This window comes from Parambassis ranga, chromosome 2 (assembly GCF_900634625.1).
Source record: "Parambassis ranga chromosome 2, fParRan2.1, whole genome shotgun sequence".
Lineage (NCBI taxonomy): Eukaryota > Metazoa > Chordata > Actinopteri > Ambassidae > Parambassis > Parambassis ranga.
In genome coordinates, this window is record NC_041023.1 from 46,163,660 (window position 1) to 46,187,760 (window position 24,101).

The window sequence follows — 24,101 nt, forward strand, 5'->3', positions numbered from 1 at the left end:
GGAGGGGCTGGGGGTGGGGGGGTCTTACAGTAGTTGTGATGTTTGGTATGAGAGCGGCGAGCGTGCGTCCTGACAGGTGGTTCATGTCGTTATCTGGAGCTCGGACCTCAAACGTCCTGCGATGAGACGCGTCCTGGTTTTTATCTTCATGTCATTTACCTCATGATCGTCGTCGGGTCTGAGGACCTGGTTCGTCTCTGATATCGTTTTCTCCACATTAAGCTTCTGTCTTTTTTATTATCGACTTCGTTTTTGTCCTCCTGTGAGATGGAGCTGGTTTTCAGGTGTTTGTGTTCCGGGTCTCATGGTAGCGGCGCTTCCTTCATGTCTCTCAGGATATCAGAGCTCATGGTGTTGTTCCTGAGAGGAAATGATTTTGATCAGATCTGGAGATAACGACATGAACCCCTGCGGGACGTGCGTCCTCTGCTCCTGTAGTGTCCGTCTCGGTCTGGACTGTCGGGGTCCGGTCCTGCCGTCTGGGTGTGGTACCCCGTTGGTTAAGTGCCTGCTGACAGGACGACGGTGAACACATGTAAAGGCCGAACAGACACGCCGAGCTGTCTGAGGCGTTTGTGTAAAGCTCTGCATGTTTTCTTTTTTCATTTATTGAGCGATGTTTGATTTTAACCCTTGGCGGTTCTTTGTAAATGTGTGGAGCAGCTTCTCCCGCTCCTGTTCTCTGTATCGTTTCTTTAATCAGTGGACGGTTGTTTCCTCACATGTAAACACACTCGGAGCTGTCCGGCGCCTTCAGGCCGTCGGCTCCTCCGACAGGACGTCCACCACAGGAAGAAATCAAGGGAGTAATTTATTTTTTACTTGGTATTGATTTTCTCAGAACAATAATAAACTGAAGTACAACTGTTGTTGCTGTGTGTGGTGAATGTGTCGCTGTCGCTCAGCAGGCCGCTGTGACGAGGTCAAGAATCAAACAGGAAGTGAGCAGGAAGCAGGGAAAGTAAGCAAACGGACAGAGGACTCCAACTCCCAGAATGCACTGGGCTGCTTAAAACGGATCAGCTTCATCAGTGAGGTTGACCTGCCGCCCTGTGATCAGTGTAAACAGTGATTACGGGTCTTTGTCCTGATTATAACGAGCTCACAGGCGTCAGCTGATTCCACTTTTCACTTTATTAGATTCCTCAAGATGCATTTTTATGTTTGTGTTAATCCTTGATCTGTGACCTTTGACCTGGAACTGTCCGATGGATGTACAGTGTGCAGTGTGTCTCCACAGACACTAAATGCTGCCATCTTGTGGTGAGACAGTGAAACAGCCGACATTTATTTCTGTTATTAAAGAAAATACAAACTCGACTCGGAGAGATGATGGAAAAACAGTGAAATGAAGGGTTAATTAATAATTAATAATGGAATGAATCTTCACATGTAAGACTTCACAGAACGCCTCTAACCGTCATCATCAGCTGATTTTGTTCCAGGCTGTAAATATGTTTGATATTTATATCAGCCTCTGCTGGACACTCAGGGAACTGCATCCTAATATCTCAGCATCAGATTTAAGGGACAGCGCTGGTTTGGAGGGTTTTTTATAACGTTTTGACTTCTAACAGACGTGTTTGTAAAGGTCAGGCCCCTCGGACATGATATGTAGCAGCTGATTGGATGAACCAGCTGTCAATCACTGTCTATGATAAGCTACCTCCAACCAATCAGACCAACCAGCTGCTGAGGCTCTCTGGCAGCTAGCATGTAGCAGCTAGCATGTGTAGAGGACTGTTGTGTCTCTGTGAGGACAATATGAGCATAAAGACACTGTGACTGAAACAAACTGATCAAAGCAGAAAAGTCTTCATGAAGCAACAGACACAGAACTGACAGCACTTCCTGACTGGACTCTGATTGGACAGAACTGACAGCACTTCCTGACTGGACTCTGATTGGTCAGAACCAAACCTGGTTCAGCACCAGCTCAGAGCCCGGAGCCTGTGTAAACAGTGTAAACTCTGGATGTCAGTGGATCACTGAGCGGCCTCTGACTCATCAGTGAGCCCCGCGCTCTGACGGCTGTTATTATGCAGAGCAGGTGGAGCAGCTCCACAAACACAGAAACACAAAAACCCCGAAACAGAAGCCAGTCAGCCGAGAAGAACGCCGCTGCCTCCGTCTGATCATCAGAGGCTCACAAGACGGGTGCTGTGTTTACAAGAGAGAACGAGCTGATCTGATAAACTGTTCACACACACACACACACACACACACACTCTGAGCCAAGTTGCTGGTGTTTGTAATTATTGACAGTGTGTGTGTGTGTGTGTGTGTGTGTGTGTGTGTGTGTGTGTGTGTGTGTGTGTGAATACTCAGTTCATCTGTATGTAAATGTGTCCAGACAGCGAGCCGCCCTTGTCCTCCTGCTTGTGATGAATAAAGCATCAAGGAGGACCACAGAGCAGGTGACTTCCTAATGAGCACCAACGAAGAAGAAGAGGAGCAGGGGAGTCAACAGAAACCTGCAGGAGGAGGAGGAGGAGGAGCCTTCCTCGTGCTTCATCACTCTCCTCTCCGTCTCCAGCATGGCTCCCGCACATAATGAAGGATTTATGTGGTGATTTAAATGTGAGCACTGTTTATATGAAGATATAAGATGGCCGCCTGCACACAGGAATCTACAGTACAACATGCAGACGCACACCTGACCGGTCACGTCTATGAACACACGCTTCTGTGGCGTCGTGCTGCCTTCAGGTGCCTGTCGGTGTGTGGCTCTGCAGTGACGGCTGTTTTGGCTCCGATCCTCTGAGAGGGTCTCGACTTTCTGGCTGAGACACAGAGTCGCTGTGAGCAGCCGGAGCTCCCAGCCTGCATGTTTATGTATGACGCTCTGAGCTGAGGGCGCCGCAGCAGGAAGCGTGGAGATAAAAGCAGCAGCACGCACTGTAAAAACCTCTGCACCCGCTTCATTCACATCTAGAAGGCTGAGAAGACCGTCACAGAGTCCTGCACAGGAATGGACTGCCTGCAGAGAAGACTCCTCCAGACCAGACTGGAGTCTGCTAGAGACCACCTGGAGACAGACCAGACTGGAGTCTGCTAGAGACCACCTGGAGACAGACCAGACTGGAGTCTGCTAGAGACCACCTGGAGACAGACCAGACTGAAGTCTGCTAGAGACCACCTGGAGACAGAGCACATGGACTGAAGTCCTTTGGTCAGATGAAGCTGAACTAGAGCTCTGAGCTCACAGAGATGTTGTCTTCATGTGGAGACAGAGAGGAGAGGCTAGAACCCAGAGAACAGGCTTCATACAGTCAGACATGGTGGAGGCAGGATGATGCTGAGGAGGACTCAGTCAGTCTGGAGTCTGAACATCTGAAAGAACCCTGAAGCAGTCTGCAGTCGAGCGGCTGGGTCGAGAGCCAGGAACCAAGCTAACGCTAGCTGTGTGTGTGTGTGTGTGTGTGTGTGTGTGCTGAGCTTTGATGGGTAGTTGTAATGAGTAACACATGAAACACACACTCATTCCTGTGCAGACACACACCTCTTCAGTCTGTGTGAGAGGAGAAAATGTTGCGTCATTGCTATTGATCATATTCAATACACACTTCTGTCCCCACACACACACACACACTGTTAGTCTGTAATCAGATTACATGTTTGTCTAACCCATCGTAATTGAACCCTCTCTGCCGGGCTGTGTGGGAGCCGCTGACCTCTGACCCCTCTGTTAGTGTCCCTGGTTGTCGTCTTTGTGTCTTCACACACAGCCGCTGTGTGTCTGTGTGTGTTTCTTTTATTGACCTCTGACAGTGTCTAAATGGTTAAAACTCCCACAGTCACACCCGCCGGTCCTCCAGCCGGGCTCGCCTTCCTCTGTATCTGCCCGAACGTGTGACACCGATGCTTCTGGATTACTGTTTTAAAGCCTATTTTCAGCCTGGAGTGGTTCAGTTTTTAACTTTTGTTGCTAAGCAATGTTGGCCCAAACTCTGCTTATTGGTTAGAGCTGGCACTCTTTGCCTGGCAACATTACCTGATTGTGTATTCTGGAGACACTGACGGAGCTTCCAGTTGCAGAAACTCCTCTGTGGAGACGGGCTGCGCCATCCATCCTGCTCCAGGAGGCCCGCGGTGCCCTTCCACCTCCCCGTCCCTGAACGCACCACCACAGGAAAAAAAAGGAGCGACGATTAGAATAAAGACTCTGAAGGAACTCCTGACAGGAAACATGAAAACCCGGCTCCGTCTGACGGCCGGGTCACGCTGGAACGTCGTTATGAGTGGAGGTAAAGACGAGCGCGTTCAAGAAGCAAGAAAACAGCATTAACATGATCTGTCACACTGGAGCCTGAACGCACCTGGAAACGTGACGTTTATTAGAAAAATGACAGAAAATACATTTAAAATATGAAGAATCATTTATTAATACAAACTGACACTAATGAAAATATTTAAAAAAACAGACATTAATTATATTAAACAAATACATAACATTCATAAAATATCTGAATTGTGAATAAAAGTAAAAGAATAAAAAATAAATGTATTGATACAAATAAATAATATAAATATAAACATGAGAACCTTCTGTTGACCTCAGAAGTAAAAATAATACATTGATAAAATGATCATAAATAAATATTAATGAAATAACAAAATGTATTTTTAAGAAAAATATTATTCCAGAAAAAGGATTCAACTTTTTATTCATCCTGCAGTTCCCCCTCCGTCCTGTTGGCGTCGCCCCGCGCCACCTTTTGGCAGGCGTGTGAGGGGCCGTTTCTACATTTATTGCTTGTGATCAGCTACAACCAGCCCGTTTATCACAAGTGTATGAATAACTGATGAAATGCAAACAGCGAGCTGACGGAGGGGGAGCTCGGCTCCTCCACCTCCTCCACCTCCTCCACCTCCTCCGGCTCCAGGCTCCTGCCGGGGTTGACATGAGGATGAGGAGGCTGAGGTGCCGCTGCTCCGCTCCGCCTTCAGAGCTCTAACAGGTGTTGGAGGAGCATGTCAGCAGCACAGGAATGTTTTGGCGGGTTTCTGCCTGAAATCCCGCGCCTTTCTGCCGGAAGTGTGTGTTTTGTGATAAAAGTTGTAAACGTGAATAAAACGGTCAGAGGAGGCTCCGGGTCAGGGAGGCTGAGCGCGTCCGGCACACAGTCAAAGCACCACAGGTGTGTGCGGGGCGCGGGGCGCGGGGCGCCGGGCCGGGCGGCGCAGGAGGCGGAGAGGCGCGGGGAGCAGGGGGCTGCACGGCCGCCTGCGCCTCTCCGCCGCAGCCCGGGCCAGCCTGCGTGCCAGCGTCCGGCGGCGCCACCGTGCAACTTTTCTGTACATTTTCACGTCACCTGGACGCCGAACATAAATTTGGCATCCTATGCAAATGTATGCTGACGTAAAAGATCATGTGGTTTTTGTCGTCGATCCCCCCTATGAGCAGCGAGGAGGCTTCTCTCCTCCACTGTTGTCTTTAGGTTAGCTATGCTACGATCTTTACTGTACCCGCGCTAGCTATATGCGCGCTGCCGCTCCGCTCTGGATCTCTGGGAATACCAACTTCCAGCCTGTCGCTCCCGCGGACCCGCACCGCTCTCAGGTAGGACACGAAGGCAAACTTCTTATTTTTCAACTCCTGGAGGGAAATTTCCACCAAAGTCACCGCAAAAGTGAAGTTATTAAAGCGGCTGGGTGCAGGCAGACTAGCCGCCTGGCTGGCTCTCTGTGCCCGGGCTGCTGCTGCTGCTGCCGCCGCCTGTCCGTGCCTCCATCCCAGCCCCTCGGAGCGGGGATCACCTCGCTTTCGGAGGAATGGAAACACTTCGGCACCTGGCTGTCAGGTAACTTTGCCGTGCGGCTGCTGTGCGCGGATATTTCAGGATAGTTGGCTACAAGTGAGTGTCATCCGGTTTGTGTTGTTTTTTTGTGGCGGCCAACTTTTGCCGTGTCCCCCTCCACCCCCGGTGAGAGTGCACATAATAAATGTGTTAGCCAGCGGAGCTAGCCGTTAGCCCGTTAGCCCCTCGTGCTAATGACGGACAGCCCGGCGAGGCTAAGAGCTTTAGCCTTAGCTCCGAACGCAGCAGCAGCAGCAGCAGCGCGGAACGTGGCTGCCCGTCCCCTGGATGTGAAGCTTTCATGTCGGGAAGTGTTTTGGCCGCCCCCCCCCACCTTCCCTGCACCGCTCTCCGGGCGTCGTTGCTCCGCCGAGCCCCCCGGCAGGGACCGGCGGCGGAGCGGTGTCAGCGCGGTGTGCGGTGTCGGCTCTCGTGTTGTTGTTGCCCGCTGTACGCTCGGTTCAAACGGGGCTAGCTAGCAGACAGCCAGTCTGGCTGGTTGGGTCATCTGAGGTGAAGCCGCCGTCAGCGGGCTGCACACACACAGACCGGCGGCGTCTCTGCGGCTGCTCTCCAGCCTCCAACTTCCTCCAGCGGGTTCTGCTGGGTTTTACTGGGTTCTGCTGGGTTCTGCTGGTTCGCTGTGAGACTGTTGGGCTGACGCGGCTCCGAGCTGCCGGCTGGTTTGTGCGTCTTTACGCGGAGATAAAAAGTGAAGTTTGTGTTGTGTCGGCTCGGTTCGGAGGGCCTGTTCGGCTGCCTCGGTGCCAGTGGATGGCGGGCAGGTTCGGAGAGGAGCAGCCCGCGGGGACACTTTAAACCTGTTTCCCCGCAGAGCGTGAAGCTGCTGCAGGTCACAGCGGAATGTTTAAAATACTTCAGAGCTTCATTATTGTGTAACATGAGCACAACACAGGAAGACACACACCTTTATTTTATTTTATTTTATTTTATTTTATATTCACAAAAAACACACAAACACGTTTATTTTATTTTGTTTTACTTTATTTTATATTCACAAAAAGACGAACAATAAAATAACCTGCTCCACAGGACCTCACTACAGTTTAGCCTTAAATCTAAAAAAAGATTTTTTTAAAATATATTTTTCTAAATAAATCTGACAGTACCGAGCGGCCCGATGTGTCGCCTGCTCCTGTGTGTATTGATCAGACCTGCTGTGAACGGCTGGGTTCATTTTGTCCAATATAAAGCGCTGAATTAAAAATACAGACGTCTGCCCCTCCTGTCCTACAGGGGGCGCTGTGGAGACAGACCAGAGTCAGGTTATTTTATTCATTCTTGTCATTTTAATCACGTTTTTTACACATAAGATGTACTTTAATCCGGGTTTATAGTTTGTTGTTTTCAGAGTAACTTAGCTGCTATGCTAACAAGCTGCAAATATATACTGAAGACGACACATTAAGCTAACGCTGTCGGACTTCCTGTTTCCTATCTATGTTAGTTAAGAAATGACCACATGATTAAAAACCATTTTAAAAATTTAAAATGTATTTTAGTCATTTGTAATTTTAATTTATTTGTGCTAATATAAGATATTTACACAGCTAGCTATATTTAGCATCACAAAATGAGTTAGCTTTGAAGTTTAGCCGCTGAGACCCGGGCGGTCTGAATTTCCTCCTGATTGGTTCTGATGTCACGTGACAATCGGCTGCCATGGTTGGTTTGTTGATCATGTGAATTGTTTAGAATCTGAACTCAGTCCTCTCATTGGACGCCTGCTGAAGGGGCGGGGCAGAGGAGGAGACCATGTGACAGGAACAGGAAGTGCCTGCTCGTGCTGTCTGTATATTTTGTGGTGAAGATTATCAGAGTTTATTTTAACGTGTAAAATCTGTGATCTGCTGCCGGACGTGTCGATAGTCGCTGCTGTGTTGACCCACATCGTGCACAAAGAAATGTTTGTGTTGTAGCTCTGTGTGTGTGTGTGTGTGTGTGTTTGATTAGGAGCTGAAACGGGAAAAAGTATTGAAAATCAAACTTTTCACGCAGTGTGTGTGTGTGTGTGTGTGTGTGTGCGACCTCATTTTCTACCAAAAGCTCCTTACATAAAGTCTTGAATAATTAACCGGTGCTGCGTGCGGTGCTGCGCATTTAAAAATAAGAAACAGCCCTGTTGACCTTTGACCTGCAGGCGGAGGATCTGCTGCTGGGTTTGGTCTGAAGGACACGCAGGAGGAAGATTTGTGCCCGGCTCAGGCGAACAGGTGTGTAAACTGAGTTTGGGCAGGTTCCACTCTGCAGCACGTCCCAGTGACAGTGTGACTGAAGTGTGTCTTGGCTGCTGGAACTCATCGGAGAGGCTCGTGCTTTGGCAGCAGCTCCTCCTCCTCCTCCTCCTCCCTTCTCCTCTTCCTCTCTATACTGCCCGGTGACAGCGTTAACATCCTCCTGCTGTTGAAAGTGTGTCAGGTTTTTTAATATTATCTCTGCCTCGCCTGTTCTGGTTCATAATCACATTTCCTTTTCCATTGACCGACTTTTTTTGTCTCACATTTTGCCGCCATTGTATCTGCTGCGTGTCAGGCTGGTTAATCCTATGATATGGATGCAGGGATCAGTCAGTCATGCTGCCAGTCTCTGAATCAGAGCGCGCTCACTTTCACTCGGCTCCCTGGCTGCTATTTATTTGTCACACACACATACACACACACACACACACACACACACACACAGCTCTCACTTCCCTTCCTCGCTACTCTCACACTCTCTCTCTCTCTCTTTCTCTTTTCCTCTTCCTGCCGCTGCTTTTTCTTCGACACACATTTTTCCTAGGAAGTGCAGCTGTGATTTGCTGCTGCCACCTGACCTGTTACCCCAACACACACACAGACACACACACAGACACACACACAGACACACACACAGCTTTTATTTCATCATTGATCCTGTTCACATCATCGGGTTTTATCACTGAAAATTGCTGCTTGTGTTTTTTTTTTTTTTTTTAATCATTTGTGGACCTCATTCTGGCTTTGTGTCGCCCTCAATGACGCACACACACACACACACACACACACACACACACACACACTTTGTTACTCTATCAAACTGCTATTTATTTCACGCATGCAAAAGCATTTATGACAGCTGCATCACACACACATATTCAGGCTTTTTTGCTTTATTTCACACTCACACACACTCACACACACACACTCACACACACATACATTTCAGTGCTTTATGAAATAGTGAGAGGCAGTGTGTGTGTGGGTGTGTGTTTGCGAAGATGAGTACGAGTGTGCCAGGTTGTGAGTGAAGTGGTGTGTGTGGTGAGTCAGTGAAGAGCATGGAATGTGTGTGTGTGTGTGTGTGTCCACTCTGCCTCACAGTTGGAGCTCTTCGTGGGGAAACGCACACACACACACGGCTGCTGTTGGACCAAACCCACTTTCCACGTGGACTCTGAAGTGTGTGAGCATGGACACTAGTCGATTATGTGGTGATCATGTTTATAGTATTGATCTCACGTTGGAATATTCCCAGTAGGACTGATGGGTGGATCGGTTGTTTGCGCTCTGTCCTGCGGGTGTGGAAGCTTTCATTACACACCGTGAAATCCATTTTTTAAAAGTTCTGTGTAAATAGTCTGCTGCGCTGTTTGCTCCTGCTGTGAGGAGGCTTTCAGCCATATACAGTCATTTTCCAGCACGTTCGTCGTCCTGCTGCAGCTTCACACACGAAGCAGAAACTTTATCCTGGCAGCAGAACTCCAGACGCACCGACTTTAGAGAACATCGCACCAACCTGTAATTCATCAAGATTCTCTGAACAAAGTGTACAGCTGTGGGTCAGTTTGTCCTCCAGGATATTGACCAATTATTATCAAAATGTCTCCGGCTTGGCCTCAAAAATCCCAGATGGTTCCACATTTCCAGGCTCAGACAGAACGGTAAACCAGGAGCGTCAGAGCTCAGGGTTTTTTTTTTAATAAGCCAGCCCTCGAGTGACCACTGGAGGAACTGCAGGTTAAAACTCCTTCATAACATTTAACTTACGAGGCCTTAGTCCACAGGAGGGCGCCACATCCATGAAAGGCACATCTAAAGATGGCTGAATGTTCTGTGATGTCACCCATTGGGTTTTAAATCCATTTAAACCACCAGATAAACCAGATATGTGCAAAGAGGAGGAGCCTGAGTGAAGCGGAGGTTATACTGATGTTTATCGTGCATGTGTTCTTTTCTGCTGTAAAGGTGAACATTAAACATGGAAGTGTGTGGGGGTAAAGCCTCCAGTGGACACTGGAGGTACTGCAGGTTTGCGCCTTTGGCTTCTCGTGTGCAGTCTGCTGGTTTCTGGGAGAAATGTGAGAAGGCTGAGCGAGCTCTGGGTTAGTTTCACCTGTGTTCAATCCAGGAAACTGACGGCGGCCCTTCTCAGAAATGAAAACATCCTTTCGGCACAATGCACGAGTCTGAATTGTTGCAGCGTGACCTCCGGTGTTTTGTCTGCAAAGACCCCCGACTGTAATCAACCTGCTCTCCCACTCTGCTGAGGCCCTGAGCGGCCCTCAGCTACTCCTTCAGGAGCGTCTCCTGCTTTTCTTTCACTGCCCTGAATGCTGTGTTGTTTTTCTGACTGTCAGTGAACTCAACACCAGGCGAGTCTGAATGATTGAGTGAGAGACAGTTGTGGTCAGTGATTCAGGGTGATGCTGCATGAGTCAGCTCGTTGTCATTGATGATGTTACAGATCGGTATCAGCCGGCTGAGTCTGAAGTGCAGGAAGCCACGATGCAGTCACATGACCAACACTCTGACCTGCAGCTGCTGTAGACATACAAACAGTTGCATATCTCTGCTGTGGTGCTGATCATGTGACAGGATCATCTGTAGGCTCTGAGCTGACGGGGCAAGCGTCCTGCTGCCCGATGCGTGTCCTGCAGGCGGCTTCGGAGGTTTTCCCCGCTGCCAGGAATAACTGGGAAACACTGAATCCGTGTGATTGTTTGAATTTTTTGGCAGAAGGAAGCCAAATGTTAGAATATTGTATTTTGGCACCTTAAAGCAGAACGAAAGTCCAAAAATACCGCGGCGCTGAAAAAGCAGCAGCGGCCGAGGCGAGTGGTGAATTTCTGTACGTCCTGACGGTGCGCTCCCAAAAATATCAGCCATGCAGCCGTACAGTGACAGAATGCTAATGAGCTGTTTCTGCAGATAAGACGAGCTCAGTGCTGGATGTGTGTCAGCTTTGTAACGTGATTAATATTAATGGACGCTCGCTTAACCCTCTGAGCACCAGTCAGTGAGTCCTCAGTGCAAACAACGAGACCGCCACATGTTATAGATGTTTAACTCCGTTACAGCCTTTAGCTCCTCACAGCAGGAGTCTGCAGGCCAGAGACTCTCTGAGTGTCATGTGACTCCATCATGGCGTCCTGCGGCTGCTGAGGAGGACAGGACTTCTAGTTTGTACTGAGTCTTGTTGGAGTGAACTTTTCATTTGAGTCATGATGAATCTTTGTTTTGTAGAATTTTATTAAGTTCATGTTGAATTTTAAGATTTTTATTTTTTGTTTGATAGATAAAATAGAATTTAGGAACATATTTTTTATATTTTATAATTTCTAAACCTTTTAAATAATAGTTTTTTTATAGAGACCTGGAAGTAGGGGTGTGCGATTTGGCGATAAAAGATCGTGAAGGATTTGAATGTGTCGGCGATCTGCCAGAGCAGACAGAGCGTTTTATCGTCCATAGAGCACCTTCTATTAATTGCAGTTCTATATATATAATAAATATATAAATATATTTACTATATTTATATATTTACTATATAAATATAATGCACAGGCTGAATATGAATGTAGCGCTGATGGGACAGGGTGAGGAAGAGGAGGGTCTGTCTTCAGGTTCTCATCTCAGCCAGAGATAAAGAAGCATCCAGGAGAGTGAGAAAACATTCTGTCATAATGTAGCTTTAGAAAGCAGCCGGACGTGTTCCTGCCATCAATCGTGTGGAAGTCGGTGTCACTTCAAAAACAGACGCTGCGTACATTATTTAGATTTTCCTTAAATCTCCAAGAAGTCATTTTATTCATGAAGAGAGAAAAGAATGCTTATTCTGTCATTACAGCCTGTGTGTGTCTGTGTGTGTGTGTGTGTGTGTGTGTGTGTGTGTGTGTGTTTTCCTCAATTACTCAACACATGAGTGACCAGCAGCACTGATGGGCTCATCAGACAAACCCCCCCCCCCCTCCTGGTGTCTGCATGGTTAATTCGAACCTTGTTTCAAACCCTCATTTATCCACAGAGAGCTCGCTGAGCGCAGCTTCCATCAGCGTCCTCATTGATATTCATATGTTTCCTCGTCCTCACACCTGGGGGCCCGGCGCTGCCTTGCTCAGGAGAACTTCAGTGTCCGCGGGTCGCCCCAGCTGTTTGTCAGAATCTTTGTCTGATCTCAGAGTGGAAGTGTCTGATGATGAACAGGACAGCAGCGTGGCAGGAACCCAAATGAGCTCACCTTAAAATATACACAGAAAAAATTAAAAACACACACACGGCGGCAGACCATAAAAGCCACCGTCACAGAGCAGGCTGTGTTTCTGAGTTTCACGCCGAGGTGTTTTATGATCGATCAGAAACAGAGAAACCCAGAAAAACATTATTCTGAGAGTCAGAGAAAAATAATGAATGTGCGAATAAATCATTATCTTATTATGTATTTATTTATACTGTATCATGGTTTCAGATTCAGTCATTTTACAAAAACCCTGTGAAAATATGTATTTTAAAAAATAAACTCTTTAATAATTAAAATAACTAGGGCAGCATGATTTTTAATGAACTAATAATCTCTGTTAATTAATAGGTTTAACTTAATTTAATATACTTATTAAATATTTGGCCTTTTATCACCTGATAACTAACGATCAATAAGCATGATAATAAACCTGCTCTGTGATCCTCCCCCCTTTGACTGAGAATGAGTCACAGTAATAAATAATAATAACAATCACAATAACAATAATAATAATAACAATAATGATAATTGATCATAAGAATACATCTGCAGCAGTGGGAGCTGGGATTGACCCGTGCACGCTGCTGCTCTCTGTGGCCTCTAATGTGGAATCAATTACTGTAATAACATTATAATTACACATCATCTTACTGTAATAACATTATAATTACACATCATCTTACTGTAATAACATTATAATTACACATCATCTTACTGTAATAACATTATAATTACATTACAACATTATAATTATAATTACTTTAATTTATTGTGAAACAGGTGGACAGATGTTTCATATAGACTCAACCTCCTGCAGGGAGGACGGAAACATTACACTCAGCTGAGCCTGGAGAACCTCTTGGAGCCTCCTCCGTGTGGCGCCGTTCTCACCGTCATTTGATTATCGTTAGCAGTTAGCTTTTAGCTAAGTCTCCGTGACGGGTGATGATTCTTACTGTTTCATCGGTCATTAAAAATGTCTGCAGCGTCCTTCATCGTTTCCCCGTCCATCACCTGAGCGTCCTCCATGCTGCTGACATCACAACCTCGCTGCCGCGTCACACTGAAAACCATCAGCTGACACGCAGACAGCCAATCATCAGTGCCGCGAGGTGACCGTGACACGACCCTGCGCTTGATTTAAAAAGCTGCTTCCTGGTTCCTCTGTGGCTCCTCGCTTCAGCTTGCTCTGTGTCTGCTGTGGGGCCTCCGTCACCTGGAGGTGCTGAATGTGATACTCCCTGACGGAGGCTCATTCATCTCAGGTTAGAGAATCCGTTTCAGGCTCAGGCGCTGAAAATGTTACTCTACTCACCAAACTGTCCCGTCAACATTTTTGGAAAGGGAAGTTGTCACGAGGACTAAAATAATATCGGGGGAATCAAAGTTGGGATGAAAACGGACGCCGCGATCGATCGCACCACCCGATCGGTTTCATCTGAGTACACCTGAGCATCCATCACCAGAAACCACATGTGACTGTGATCAGAGGAAAGCTGCAGGTCACCTCCCGGTGGCAGCGCGTGTTAGGACGGCTGGAGAGGAGGGAGTCAGGAGGGAGACAGGAGGAGTCAGGAGGAGTCAGGAAGGAGTCAGGAAGGAGACAGGAGGAGTCAGGAAGGAGTCAGGAAGGAGTCAGGAAGGAGACAGGAAGGAGTCAGGAGGGAGTCAGGAAGGAGTCAGGAGGGAGTCAGGAGGAGTCAGGAAGGAGACAGGAGGAGTCAGGAAGGAGACAGCAAGGAGTCAGGAAGGAGTCAGGAAGGTCAGAAACCAGGAGCAGATTTTTTTCTGATAGATTCTTTTCCTTCCTCATGAGCTTCTTCCTCACTTGTTGTCTGAGTTTGCGGCCCTCTCACCTCTCTCCTCTCCTCTCCTCCTCTCCTCTCCTCTCACCTCTCTCCTCTCCTCTCCTCTCCTCTCTCCCCTCCTCTCCTCTCTCCTCTCCCCCCTCCTCTCTCCTCTCTCCTCTCCTCTCCTCCCCTCCTCTCCTCTCCTCTCTCCCCTCCTCTCTCCTCTCTCTCCTCCTCTCTCCTCTCTCCTCTCCTCTCCTCTCTCCCCTCCTCTCTCCTCTCTCCTCTCCTCTCCTCTCTCCTCTCTCCCCTCCTCTCCTCTCTCCCCTCCTCTCCTCTCCTCTCTCCTCTCCTCTCCTCTCTCCCCTCCTCTCTCCCCTCCTCTCCTCTCCTCTCTCCTCTCCTCTCCTCTCTCCCCTCCTCTCCTCTCTCCTCTCCTCTCCTCTCCTCTCCTCTCCTCTCCTCTCCTCTCTCCCCTCCTCTCCTCTCTCCTCTCCTCTCCTCTCCTCTCCTCTCCTCTCCTCTCCTCTCCTCTCCTCTCTCCCCTCCTCTCCTCTCTCCTCTCCTCTCCTCTCCTCTCCTCTCCTCTCCTCTCTCCCCTCCTCTCCTCTCTCCTCTCCTCTCCTCTCTCCTCTCCTCTCCTCTCCCCTCCTCTCCTCTCTCCTCTCCTCTCCTCTCTCCTCTCCTCTCCTCTCCTCTCCTCTCCTCTCCTCTCTCCTCTCCTCTCTCCTCTCTCCTCTCCTCTCCTCTCCTCTCCTCTCCTCTCCTCTCTCCCCTCCTCTCCTCTCTCCTCTCCTCTCCTCTCTCCTCTCCTCTCCTCTCCCCTCCTCTCCTCTCTCCTCTCCTCTCCTCTCTCCCCTCCCCTCCTCTCCTCTCCTCCTCTGTAGTTTCCGGCCTGTGGTCTTCATGCGGCTGCAGACTGTTTAATGTGCTGACAGATTTACGCTCAGAGACCTGAGGTCCACATGATCGGTCTAATGAAGTGTGGAGTACTCGGCCGTTCCTGCTGCACCTGACAGAACCTTCGTGCAGCTCGTACTTCCTGATCTGGACCCTGTTGTTCGGCGCTGCGTGCTTGTGGTCCGAGCCTGTGATCCTGGGAGCGAGCCGGGCCTTTGTGTCTGCAGCCGTGTTGGAGTGGCGCCCTGCAGAGCTGTATGCAGGTCAGCGTTCTGCAGGTGTCTGTCACACTGACCTCTTTCTCCGCCGTCACAGAAATCTGAAGAGACAGACCCGAGCCGAGCGCCCGCTGTTCACTACCCGACATCCACCTCAGTGCTTCCCACTGAGCGCGTGCACGGATCTGGATAAAGGCCCGTTACAGCAGGCAGGATTGACTCAGGCCTGTGCTGTCCGTCAGAGGAAGCCCGTCAAAGGAAGAGCCTTCAAAGGAGCTGCAGCTCTTCATAGGCCGAGAAGCAGGACAGGACTTCTGTTGCTGCCGCGGCGCTCTGCTTCATTAGGCGGCGTGTAGACAGCAGACAGGAAGTCAGATGTAAACTCGGGCAGAAGCCGCAGACACGGTGGCGTTTTGTGCCGCTGTTCCTGTCCGGCCTGCGGCCTGCGCTGTCCTCAGACGTACACAGAGACGCAGGGAGGTAGAGACTTCAGTCCAACTCCAGTTTCCTTCTGGGCTTTTAATGTGGTCGAAAATTCCACGTTTTGGTGAAGTGTAGACAAGGCGTAAACCACCGGCTATTTTTAGGCAGCACATGGAGTTTCACCATCCACCCGCTTCTCTGCCTGACTCATCGCCACCACAGGAAATGAACTTCATCACCGGTCACAGCAGCAGATGGTTTTTACAAATGCACCAGCCACTCCTCGGTTTTTATGACCCACATTCATTTATATTTTTGCTGCTTTATTGGCCAGAATGACAAAGAGGAGTCCAGCAGATGTGACCAATCAGAGGGACTTCCTGCTCCGCCTCAGGCGTCTTAACAACACAGCCGCACATGAGCAGCACAGCGGGTCGGGTTCCTGACAATAAGGCGACGTGCTGCAGTTCTTCAGGTGTCCACCAGAGGCTGGCTCCTCTAAAGTCTTTATTCATTTCCATTTTATACGACAAATGAATCATTGATTGACCGAGAAGACAGCTCGCTGAGGCTCCCTCAGAAAGCTGCAGACCCCATCCTGAATGTTAAAGTCTCTGACCGAGACCTCGTCCCTCTGTGACCAGCCTGTAAAACCTGACTCCTCTTCATCAGCACTCCTGAGTCTTCCTCCTCAAACAGTGAGTGACCTTCCCACTCCAGTCAGAACAGCACAGTCACTCTGAAACTCATCTGCTCAGGAAGTGGCTCACGTCCTCGCCGCGGCGCTCCTCAGTCCTGATGCAGACATTAACCCACACATGTGGCAGTGGGACGGCTTCACTGCTGCACTCAAGGGTTAAAAGGATTTTACTTCACTACTTCTCCTCCATGAGGTCAATACTTTTACTCGGATACATTCTCTATGAGCAGCATGGTTCTCGGTGCACAGACACACCTCTTCATCATCCTGTGTGCTCCTCTTCCTCCTGCATGCTCCTCTTCCTCCTGTGTGCTCCTCCTCTTCCTCCTGTGTGCTCCTCCTCTTCCTCCTGTGTGCTCCTCCTCTTCCTCCTGTGTGCTCCTCCTCTTCGTCCTGTGTGCTCCTCTTCATCATCCTGCGTGCTCCTCTTCCTCCTGTGTGCTCCTCTTCGTCCTGTGTGCTCCTCCTCTTCATCATCCTGTGTGCTCCTCCTCTTCATCATCCTGTGTGCTCCTCCTCTTCCTCCTGTGTGCTCCTCCTCTTCGTCCTGTGTGCTCCTCTTCTTCCTCCTGTGCTCCTCTTCATCATCCTGTGTGCTCCTCCTCTTCATCCTGCATGCTCCTCTTCCTCCTGTGTGCTCCTCCTCTTCCTCCTGTGTGCTCCTCCTCTTCGTCCTGTGTGCTCCTCCTCTTCCTCCTGTGTGCTCCTCCTCTTCGTCCTGTGTGCTCCTCCTCTTCCTCCTGTGTGCTCCTCTTCTTCATCCTGTGTGCTCCTCTTCCTCCTGTGTGCTCCTCTTCCTCCTGTGTGCTCCTCTTCTTCCTCCTGTGTGCTCCTCTTCGTCCTGTGTGCTCCTCTTCTTCATCCTGTGTGCTCCTCTTCTTCCTGTGTGCTCCTCTTCTTCCTCCTGTGTGCTCCTCCTCTTCTTCTTCCTGTGTGCTCCTCTTCATCATCCTGTGTGCTCCTCTTCTTCATCCTGTGTGCTCCTCTTCTTCCTCCTGTGTGCTCCTCTTCCTCCTGTGTGCTCCTCTTCTTCCTCCTGTGTGCTCCTCTTCGTCCTGTGTGCTCCTCTTCTTCATCCTGTGTGCTCCTCTTCTTCCTCCTGTGTGCTCCTCTTCTTCCTCCTGTGTGCTCCTCTTCATCACCTAGCAGCTAGCAGAGCTCTTTAGATGCTGTGTAGTTGCCTCCTGCTGGTTCTGCAGGGACAGACGGGTCCAGCACTGAGGGCCCTGGGCTCCGTGTGCTGCGTGTCATGGAGGCTGTGAGGCTGTGAGGCTCGGGGACAGTTTGTTACTGATGTGTTTGTTGTTCTTTTATAAATATTAGAGCTCTGTGTTAAAGAGACAAACACTTCTTTAGAACCCACGGAGCCTGCTGGCTGTTTGACTGTCATGACTCTTATTATGATGACCTGAAGGAACCAGGTTAAGCTAATGTTGGTTCTGTTGGTCCCCTCCCTCCATCTACATAAGTAAAGAGCCTGAGGAGCCCTCCCCGTGTCCTCCGCTTCATCTCGGGCCTTCAGTCGTGTTCTGGCCGACACACCGTCATGAACCATGTGACACACCGGAGCAGGAGCTCCTTTATAAATCCAGAGCAGTGTGGCTCTGCAGCTAAGGCATTCTTTGGTACAGTATCTGGACTTTCACTGGTTCTGCAGACATTCCTCACAGTCAGTGATGTGGACCCTTCACCTCTCTACACTCGCTGGGTGAACTGGTCTCAGTTGCTTTGATGAATTCAGCTCTTCTGAACCTGTCAGTCAGAGGCCCTTCCTCGGCACACATGCTAACTGCTACATGCTAGCTGTCAGCAGCTTGTGATTGGATGAAGTGACTCCGCATGAGCAGATGTATGTTTGTGTGGTTTGATCCTCTGATCCTCATTTCTGCTCGGCTGCTCCTTCCTGAGCTTTTCATGTACGCCCCCCCCCAGTTTCCCACAGTTCCCTGCTTCACCTATTGAACCCAGCCACCATCCCAGGAATGGAGCAGGGGGAACGGCAGGAATGCAGCTCCCACTTCCAGCCAAAAACACAAAAACAAGGAAGGCAGAACTCCAACGCCCCGCCTCCTGGGAGCCCGAGCCGGCCTCTGTGATTGGCTGACAGCAGTAGGCTGACCACGTATACTCTGTCCTCATTGGATGATTCTCTGTCTTCACTCCCTGCTGCTCTCCAGCCTATCAGAGCGCACCCATGCTGTTAAAGTGTGTGTGTGTGATCCTCACCAACAGTAGCACTGTTTTGATTCTTGCCTGCTTGTGAATAATTTCACTGTATATTGAAACACTGTAGTGTATCAGCCCCGTTTAACACACACACACACACACACACACACACACACACAGTGTGCAGCAGGGCGTGTGGGTATTGTGCGGTGCTGAAACCAGGCCGAGTGTGCGGCTATAGGCCACGCTGCTATTATTAGAGTGCACTTCATCCTACAGGGGAGAACGATGAAGATAAGTCAGGTCAGCCGTCACCAGGGAGACGCCGGCTGGGTTTTAAAGTCACATGCAGAGAAAGATGAACATGTGACCAGGATGAGAGGAGGTCAAAGGTCAGAGAGAAGTGAGATTACAGAGGTGGGTGTTTGGTGGATTTCCTATGGGACTGATGTAACTGTGAAAGTCCTCAGCAGGGGTGGACGGTGGCTATGACTTTGCGGCAGACCTCCACACAGGAGTCTTGTCCATGTTCCATGAACGTGGCCTTTCCTCTCATGGTCAGCGACCTGTCCATCAGCGTCCTGGGAGCAGCAGGGGGAGCAGGCATGCTCAGACCTCCCTGCCTGCACGTCCTCCAGTCCTCCCACTGCGCCCAGTAATCCCTCCTGTTGGTCCTGTGTCCCAATGCGGTCTCCGCTCAGATGTTTGTGCCCGGTACATCTCTCAGTGAAAACACCCAGGGCCTGATCCACCTGAGCTGGCTCCTAACTGTGGCCAGGGAGGCTGAGTGAGCAGCGGTGTGACATGTGGCTCGTTCTGGCTGATGGAAACCAGAGATGCCGCCATGTTCTGGACCGTCTGGAGCGGCTTCACGTTAGCAGGGTGTCATGGTGAGACATGGTCGGCAGTAGAGGGATCAGGAGTCCGTTCTGTTGTTTGTTCTTCCAGCAGCTGGTCTTAGAGAGGTGTAGTTGGAGGTGATGCTCCTTTCTTCATGTGGAGATGCCAGAGAGGTGAGCTGGAGGACCCAGCACTGAGCCTTGGGGCACGCTCATGGTGCTGAGAGGCCATGACACATTCAACTGTAGCCGGTGAGGTGGGACTCACAGCGGGACAGCGCTGTGTGAGTGTGGGTGGTGGAACAGAAGGACGGTCTATAAATCCATCCTTCAAGGCTGCGGGGACGCCGCTCCTGTCATCCTGCGAGCAGCAGGTGTACAGACTGGAGGTAAACCCATCACGTGGTCGCTGTTGGCTGGCGTCCACGCGCTCTCCTTTCATGGCGGCCTCTGCTGCATCTCCACATTAACCTCCATGTAGGAGCCACGCCGCCTGCCTTCATGTATCGCAGCAGATTTGCTGTCAGATCCCTCCAGATGGATCTTCATATAAAAAGCGGCGTTCACACTGACGCTCTCGCTGCTGATGCTTTTGTGTGTTTTAGCTAATTAATGTCTCAAGATTAATGTGTTGATGGTTAAATGGTGTGAAAACATTACACACTCTGTATTTAAACAGCCCAGAGGCAGCGCCTTCATTAACGCCATTTATTTTACCAACGCTCGCCGTTTTAAATGTGGGGAAACAAACCGAGGAGGTGGCGGGAGGCCGGCCGGACCGCGGGTCGGCCGGGCTGCAGAGGGGAGCGCTGTCTGCTTGGAGCCCGGCTCTCTCACTCATCTGCATCTGATTTGAATTTCCTGCTTGCATAATTCTTTGGTTAATGGGGAACTGCTCGGCACCGCCACAGCTGTTTCGCCTTTCCTGCCTGGCAAGAACGCCGAGGGAGGGAGGGAGGGAGGGAGGGAGGGAGGGAGGGAGAGGGAGGGAGGGAGAGAGAGGGAGGGAGGGAGGGAGAGAGAGGGAGGGAGGGAGAGAGAGGGAGAGAGAGAGGGAGGAAAAATGTTTAAAAAGAAAAAATCTGCAAGTCATGTGGTGCAGAAATACAGTACAAACAATGTGTGATCCCTGAGGGGGAGGAGGAGGGGGAGGAGGGGGAGGGATGGAGTCAAACACTCTCCCTGCTTCACCCCCTCTCTCTCTCTCCTCACACACTCTGACAGCACCACACCCCCTTCACCAGAGACACACTGAGCATGTGCAGTGATAGTGATGAGCCTCTGCTCTCCTCTCTTCCTCTTCCTCCCCCTCCTCCCCCTCTTCCTCCCCCTCCTCCCCCTCCTCAGCTCTGCCAGGCTGGTGCTGTAATTGGTTGGTAACAGGCTTGGGCAGCACCAGCACATTGCGCCAGCGGTCCAGCCGCATTAGTGTGTTTATGCATTCACAGGCCTATTAGAGGCTGTTTGTCCGCTCGTTAGCAGAACCCGAGCTGGAGTTTGAACCCTGCCACGGCCGCTTTAATCACCGGCAGAGCGGCGAATGTGCGGGAATGTGTGGCGGTGACCTCAGACCTGCGGTACAGTCTGTTCCGAGTGCTGTAAGGACGCAGCGTGAGGCCCGCCTGCCGTGATGACGGCTGAATGGACTCACTCAGGTGTTGAGAATTCTCCGTGATTTGCAGCAGTTTAATAATTCATCCAGTCATTTATTAGCAGAAAGGAGCGGTTTCCAGTTTCAGCTCCGTCAGTGTGAAGGTGTTTTTTTTTTGGAGAAACAAAACACACATGAAGACATCACCTCGAGATGTTTCTGTTATATTATTCATTCAAACACACCCTGTGAACCAGCAGCAGCTCTGACACACCTGAGTTTACAGGCCCTGTCAGCAAGGAGCCGTTAACCCTTTCACTGCTATACCTGGTTTAATGATTCTGTCAGACAATGATCTTTGTAATTATTTGACTGTCTTTCTGGACAGATGTCTGCCACAGGTTTGTTATGATGTTATAAATGCTCAGCGTGTAATAACATTTTCATCAGATTTCTCTTTATAAACATCTATAAATGTTCAGCAACAAGACGACGACAGGTCACAAAGATTAACCTCAAACTATTCACATCAACTGCCCCACGCTCCACTAAAGCCCCGCCCCTGCACACACAGTGTGGTCATTACCGTAATGAATGTAATAGTGATCGAAAGAGCCGTTTTTTCAATCGTGCGAATGTAACCAGAGCTTCGGTAGTTTGAACAGCGCACGGCAATGTCGGCGACAGCTCAGTGTTAGGAGGGTTCCACTAAACACAACCCGAACATCCTCCAACAAGAAGAACGTCCTCCATGATGGAGTCACATGACCAACATGTCCGACAGTTCTTCTGACCTTTAACCCTTTGGCGCGTCGCTGCTGCACCTCTGCTTTACACGTTTCTGTAAAACATGAACACAGGTTTGATTTCTTCAGAGGAAGGCTGCACGCCGTCACACTGGCTGTGGACACTTCCTTTTATTAGTGCGGCGGACTGCAGCAGGACGCCGTTATTGGTGTGGACGTACTGTATGACTGTGCTCCGTGTGTAAACCTGATGTTTCCAGATCTCTCACAGCTGTTGTGTCTGCTTTTATTACTTCCTCAGCGGGTGGGGAGGTCCTGCCTGTGTTTTTTGCTTTGTCCCGTCCTGTTATTAGCTCGGCCGAGCGCCGGTCATCCTGACATATTGAGTCCTCAGCGGCGGGCGGGAGGTTTCTGCTGGGGGAGGAACTCAGCGCCGTCCAGATCAGTAATGAAATCTGAGGCGTCTGTGTTATTCAGCCGCGCTCATTGTTCCCGTCTGATTGTTTGAGGGTTTTATCATTTTTTTTTTGCAGATAAAAGAAAATCCTGAACACGGGTTTGGATCGCTCGCCTGCGCTCTACATTCTGCTGTATGTTGGAAGCTGCTGTCAGATCAGTGTCTGTGTTTGTGGAGCAAACACTCAGATTTCACTCAGAGATCCGGCGCTCGGCGTCTCTCTGCAGGTCGCATGTCGCCGTGGTTGTGTGGAAATCCCCACAGTTCCAGTAATGTGTTGTCATTAAGCCAGAAACAGGCAGGAAGGTCTTTTCTCTCTCACTTCCTAAAGATCGGAGGCTCAATCAGAGCTTTTCTGTCATTTACAGTCAGATGAAGACGGCTGCAGACAGACGGAGAAAAACAAAGCACTGTGTAGTTCTCACCTGTTACCAGCACCACCCACACCTTGTCAGCCATGTTGTCCTGCATGTGTGAAGGTCTTGGTCTACATTAGGGATGTCCTGGTCCGATAACGTGATTGGAAATCGGGCCTGATTACGTGATTTCAGACTCGATTGGTCCAGCATAGTGCTGCACAGGACGGCTCTCTGGCTTGTAGTGTGGGGGTGTGACTGTTGGTGTTGGTGCGAGAGGTCCTGGGTTCCAGGCCTGGGATGAGGCGGTTGCGAAGTTTGAACAGAAGTATTTAGAATCTGCGGCAGTGCAGTTTGTGGAAGTATCGCCCGTGCAAAGTGGCAGGTGACGCGGCAAGCGACACACACACGCACAGTTTTGCCGAATGGGTGAGCTGCCATTCACCTTTGTAGAGAATCCTAAAAGGATCGGATCGGGACTCGGTTTTGGCAGATACTCGGACTCGGACCTGCACCAGGTCGTCTGTCAGTCTGTCCCCAAAGACGGACGCTGTAGCTTCTCTCCACCCAGCTGTGCCTCTGCACGTCAGATTTGCTTCCTGTCTGTGCAGCTGTGAGCGGCCGGCTGTCTGTCCCAGCTGCTCTGGACTCTGTCCGTCCGTCTGCTCTGTGGGATTATCAGAGTCTGTTTGATGAAGACAGCTGCACGCCAAACCAAAACAAGCAGATAAAAGAGGCTGCACGCCTCAGCAGGGCTGCAGAGACGGAGACGGGTCGCTGGCTGTCCTCTGCTGTCCATCACTGAGAACAGTCCTCTCTGTGACAGACAGACCTTCACCACTAACACACAGCTAATTACTTAGAGCGCCGCCTCATTAACATGTTTTGTAAGCACTAATTAAGATATGCAAAATATTCAGATGAGCGCCGCAGCCTAAATATATCTGAAACAGCTCGGGAGGTATGGAGGCCGCCGCCGCCGCAGTGGTGACCTGAGGCGTCCACGGTCAGACAGAGAACCCGTCTGGGTCACACATTACCATATATCCTGTAGTAAGAGAGCAGGGACAGCTGGACCCTACGTGATGCAAGCAGAGTGTAAGAGCTGCAGTACAGTACGGACCCACGCTGGGACCAGCACGCCGCCGCGGGCTCAGGTGTGTGCGAGCTCAGGAAAATGTCTAAAAAACACACAGCAGCTTATTTGTTTGGTGGCTCCACAGTCTGTGGATTATCCAGGGGAAGTGGGACACCGCTCGCACAATGACACGCTGCTTTTGTTGCTGTGAGTACTACAAATAAGATCTGTTCACATGGATCAGGGAGCCGAGGAGATCAGGTAGCAGGCTGTTCTATTAAGATTCATCTCTCTGCTTAAAGCTGTGGATGGAAGTTCAATTAAAATCTTCAGCAAAACAACAATCACAGGAAGAGGCTTAAGAACACAGAGACGCCTGGCGGTACCTGAACGCAGCACGCGTGACATGTTTAAAACTAAATCAAAAATTAAAATGGGTCAAAACTAATCTGTGAGAATCAGGAAGGTCTGTCGTCTCTGTGAGTGAAGCTCTGTTTGTCACACACACACACACACACACACACACACACACACACAC

General features: G+C 50.0%; 1 protein-coding gene across 4 annotated transcripts in view; it reads left to right on the forward strand.

The window, feature by feature from the left end:
* Window positions 1-5,286: 5,286 nt before the first annotated feature.
* Window positions 5,287-24,101, forward strand: part of LOC114427147 (zinc fingers and homeoboxes protein 2-like) — a 74,764-nt gene continuing 55,949 nt past the window's right edge. Inside the window, exons 1-2 of one of the 4 annotated variants that reach the window (XM_028394988.1) lie at window positions 5,287-5,563; window positions 7,963-8,035. The gene's annotated coding sequence lies outside the window, so the exon portion shown is untranslated. Of the gene's footprint in view, window positions 5,564-5,742; window positions 5,805-7,962; window positions 8,036-19,608; window positions 19,725-24,101 lie in introns of those variants that run through there. The other 3 variants (XM_028394978.1, XM_028394998.1, XM_028395007.1) reach the window with 3 other exon arrangements.